Raw genomic sequence first — 5,182 nt, 5'->3', positions numbered from 1 at the left:
AATATATATGTATGAAACTTATATTAATATGAAGAAGGTGCCCGAATTACATCCTGGGTTTCATTTTGCATTGGTGTTCAGAGTGTTTTGATACTGACTTACCAGCCAAAGCAGGTGTCAAGAAAATAATGAATAGAAATGAGATGTAGTACCATTTGCCATGGGATTTTTAGCAAGCTTAAGAGCCTCTGTCATAGAAAAGAGATTAATATGTTGATGCTTATTTACCCAAATAATGATTAACTGTTGTTCAAGAAGGAGCAGCTAGTGGGTTCAACTGTGTAAATTTTTTTTAAAACAGCTCACCCTGTAAACATTAGGGTGGACAAAGATAGACATTTCTTCAATATGTTCTCCAAAAAAGAAAAATGAATGGTCAGGACTATACATATTCTTGCCTGTACCAATGGACCACCACATCTGTTTTCTTCAATTTAGCTAACAGAATATTTCAGAAGCACAGTGAAGTGTTTATTCTAGAAAATAAATTGGTGGTTTGGTTGCAAAGACATTTTTTAACATATTTTGAAAACCCAATAAAAACATGTGGTGCATGGAAGTGCTTATTTTTCACTTCAACACTAAACCTTTCTGCTGCAAACCTAAATCATTCTGCTGCAAACAGTAATTGCATGTGATGCCACCAAAATAGTTAAATATCTCCTGTTAAAACTGTACTTAGGGCAAGATTTAAAAAAAAAAACAAAAACTAAAAACTAGGAGTAATGGTGGACCTTTACTGATTAATAAATATTAAATGAAAAACTGTATGATATTTAATGCAGTGAAAAATAGCATATTTATCATATGTGTAAAGTTATTGTTGTAATTGCAATGGAATCCACAAAAAAACTAAAAACAAAATAAAGGTGTAGGATCCTCTATGATTTTGGCATGGAACTACTCCTATCTAGAAAGACAGTCATAAACATTTGCATGGTTAGGCATTTAGGATTAATCATACATATTATTGTTTATATTTTGGGGTTAATACATGCTATTTAACTCTAAGATCAACATTGTTTTGCTAAAGGTCTGTTTCAATGACTGGTAAGAGCTTAGAATTTCCATTTTTTTGGATGCAAAGAATGCAAAGAACAGCACAAATTACTTTACTTTGAATTTGATTCAATATAAAACCCCCATGCAACAAAAGCTTTTAAAATGCTTATCTAAGATATGCTTTATCTATTTGCCATTTTCACAGCAGAACTAAGAAATGTTTATGTGGCTTGTCCAGATTTAAACTTTTTTGCATGTGCAATCTTGCTTTGTTTTTAAAAAAATTAACTCATGGGTGCCTATTAACAAATGTTCATATTTTACCTCCAAACACCTAGTTTTTTTCTAACTAAAAATATTTGACTTGACAAGTTGTGATGCTAAATTGTAGTGAAAATAAACAGTAGGCAGGTTAAAGTAAACAATACAAAAACTGGGGGAAAAAGTAGCAAAAATAAAAAAATGTCTATTAGATTTCCCTATTCAACTGCTTTCCATCAAAATAAACCTTAGGCTGTGCATCATCATTTGTGTCTTTTTTGATGTTATAAAAACACCTAAAAGGTATTTACAAATAGGCTGGACAGGAAGTGCACCCTTGTCAAAAATACAACATAAATTGACCAGACCAGCAAGACCAATTTCTAGCTTTGATCAATAGACTCTGTAGTGTGTGTTAATAAATAACAATATAGGTTTAGTTGGAATATTTTAAACTTTGTCTAAATACAGCATACATGTGGGGATAAATTGCACAGAAAAGCTTTAAAATGCACACAACTGTCCTCATCTTATTCCCCATAAAAATAGAAAAATTGATTTCAAAGTCTTATAATCAGGCTGCATAGTGTTTTCTAATAAATTAGGCTTAAGTACTATAGACAGACAAAGACAGAGTTTGCTTACAGTGCCAATGAGTTTTAGGTACAAAAAAGTAATTTTTGCTGATAGAACACACTCATATTGTTTGTTTTATTTTTAACATTGCTATAAAAAAGTGAAAATTGTAAGCTAAATGGATTCTATGAACATCAAGATGGTGGGACAATGATATCAATATACTAAAAAATAAACAGAGAGAACAAAAGGTATAACCACACTCAGGGGTGGCTGCATGTACATATTACAGTTTTTTAAAATTGTTCTATGCATATCAATGTCTGAAATAATAACTAGTTTTCTCCAAGGCAACCAATCCGATTAAAGCCCATCTCCACATTTGGCAGCCTGCTCCATGTTGACACTGGTTGGCCCTCTTTTCCCAGGTAGAATTATACTCAGCATCATTCAGTCACTTCCTGTGAGCCCCAGGGTATCAATGACACACCCACTGGGGGAGCATTAACATGATGCCCAGGCTGGTCATTCATCACATGAATGACTAGAAGACACTTGAATTTAAAGCAGGACTCCAGCCAAAAATAGCAAGATAAAAATTAATATCCAATTTAAAGATACAATAATTAAATAAGGTTTTGCTGCAATATTCACCTTCAATCCTAAGGTTTCCAACACAGTGAATTTTCATTACTCCTAGATGTCCTCAGGCTATTGGCCAGCATCATTCAATCCATTTCCTTTGAGCCCAGGTCGTCCTGGACCAACAACAGAGTGTAACTGGGCAGTGGTATAAGAAGCAGAGCAGTGATGAGCTTATCTCTCGGTCACTCTGCTCTGCTTTCTATTCCTATCTGCAAGCTTCTTGTGAGTATATGAATTTATTTGATCCTGGTGCAATTTGTTCCTTTGCCGCTGTATTATACAGGGACTGTAAGAGGTTGATTCGAGATCAAATTCAGGGACTTCCACTGCTTGCATAAAAAAAAAATATGTATTTATGATTTCAGAGCTGCATTAATTTGTCTTTTTTATATTTGCCTACAGTTCAGCTTTAAGAAGCTGAATTTTTTTTTAAATGACCGCGCAGAAGGATTCCAAGGGGGGAGGGAACAGGAGAGGACTGGGATGGCTGCAAAAAATGGAGTTGGGCTTAAAGCAATGACCTGATTGCTATGTAGTAACAAAGACAGTTCCTTTTTGCAGACAAGTTTATTTCCTTTATAACACCAAGGCATCAGCAAATGAGACACCTCACTCACAAGGTTATTGGGAACGAAGAACTTGCAATTTTGGCTGCGGGAATAAATATTCCCTTTAGCAGAGTGCAACCATCACAATATCAAGATCAGAAGCATCATAACAATTTTTAAATTGAATATATTTTAATCAGTAAAAACACATAAAAACAGCTTCTATTCTGTAGACTGTTGGTGATCATGGTTTTGGTCTTTTAGTTACAACATTTTTCACATTTGAACATAAGATGTCTCACTCTTTGTATAGCCTCTTGTGATTAAGGCAACAAGTATTCACTGAGGATAAACCATAACACTAATGTATACTGATAATAGTGTGGTACTAACAAAAATACTGTATACTTTTTAATAAAAATAATGATGTGAATACAGTAAAGATGATATGAGGTGTAAATTTTTTGAGGCCCAAAAAATCTATAAGTTTCATTGCTCTTTTATGTAAATCAAGCTATATTTCCATATTTACTACCTCTTATGTCAAGCTGACATTAAACCTTGCTAAAATAATAAAAATACTGCACAGAGGATGTCTTCAAAGCATCAGTATACAGAATAATAAATATAGTATTTTTTTTTAGCACATAACAATACCTGCTATTCCCATTTTAACATGTTGCTTTATGTTTTATATCATAACCTTGATTTTAATAATACAAGAATGATAAAATAAATAAATTCCAAATTATAATTGTAATAAAGTATCTAGATACAAGTGAGTGCATTTTGATATTACTTGTATTACACTTCAAATGTTATTTTACTGAAGTCATTAAGCTTGACGTGCTGTAATTACTTGAGCCACACACTTTACAGGTTACTGAACTTATGCCTTGAATTTTCTACAAGTTACCAAGAAATAGCTCAATGCACAGATGTGTTTTAGTCACTAAGCTTAACATTTAATTTCATGCAGACTGCTTGATTGAAAAGAATTTGTTCTGCACTAAGAAATGCTTTCTAAAATATTTTCTCTTTAAAATATTGAATTGCAGTGCAATGGCCCTAAAGAGCTTAGTTGATATATAATAGGGCTAAAACATACCACATTTGGATAATAGATAATAAATTATTGAAACCATATAGTGTTGATACTCTACTTTCAAATAACTGTTTGTTCATTGAGGAATGATAATTAGCAAATAAATGCAGGATGGAAGCATAGCAATTAGAAAACTAAAGAACAACTCTGGCAATTTAAAACAACTTTCCCTTACAGTAGGGCTACCCCAGCTGCACGTGTTAAGTGCTTGTTTTGTCTACAGGACTCAAATAAAGCAGATATACTCACATGACCCTTGGTCCCACAGTGGTCATGACTCACCTCTTTCCTCCTCTGCACAAGCTGTGAAATGTTCCCCGTTATCCTCATATTTAATACAAGTCTATGGACCTACATTAGATGTGATGATGTCAGTGATACTTAAACCACTGGGAAGAAGAGGCTGCAGGGACAAGGTTTAGCAGCCCTGTGGAAGGATGAGTATATTTGCTTGTATAGAGTCCCCTAGAAAAAATGAGCACCTGACCCTTGCAATGCAGGGGTAAGTTTTTTAAGTTCCTTAATTTCTTCTTTACATAGAAATGCATACAGAGATAACTGTTTCATTGCCAGACCAATGTATGATTATTCTGTTCTTAAGGTAAGTTGGTAAAGTAGATTTACTAGAATAAAATAAAAATTAGTATGGAGAAGCCACTAGGGTATGCTTATAAACAATAAAGCTGGTACTATATAACCAATAATACACTGATGTTCAGTGCATATGGTGCTAATGTGCTGTGTATGTTGGACATCCAAACAACTTCCCCTTTGTTCCCTCTGTTCCTGTAAGGTACACCATATACACACCAACATTTATTTGCAAAATTAATTGAAATAAAATATAGATAAATGATTGGCTTGCTAAGCAAGGAACTGTGAATGTACTCTGTGGTGTTCGCTAAATAAATAGGTATTTATCACTGTAATCTCTATTCCAAAAATATATGAAATCTTTATTGCCAGCTAGCTCTTGAACATATATGTACAGTATATTTTTATATGTGTGTGTGTGTGTGTATATATATATATATCTATATATATA

The sequence above is a fragment of the Nanorana parkeri genome, unplaced genomic scaffold (genome assembly GCF_000935625.1).
Source record: "Nanorana parkeri isolate BGI_ZX_2015 unplaced genomic scaffold, ASM93562v1 scaffold279, whole genome shotgun sequence".
NCBI lineage: Eukaryota > Metazoa > Chordata > Amphibia > Anura > Dicroglossidae > Nanorana > Nanorana parkeri.
This window is presented reverse-complemented; position numbering follows the sequence as displayed.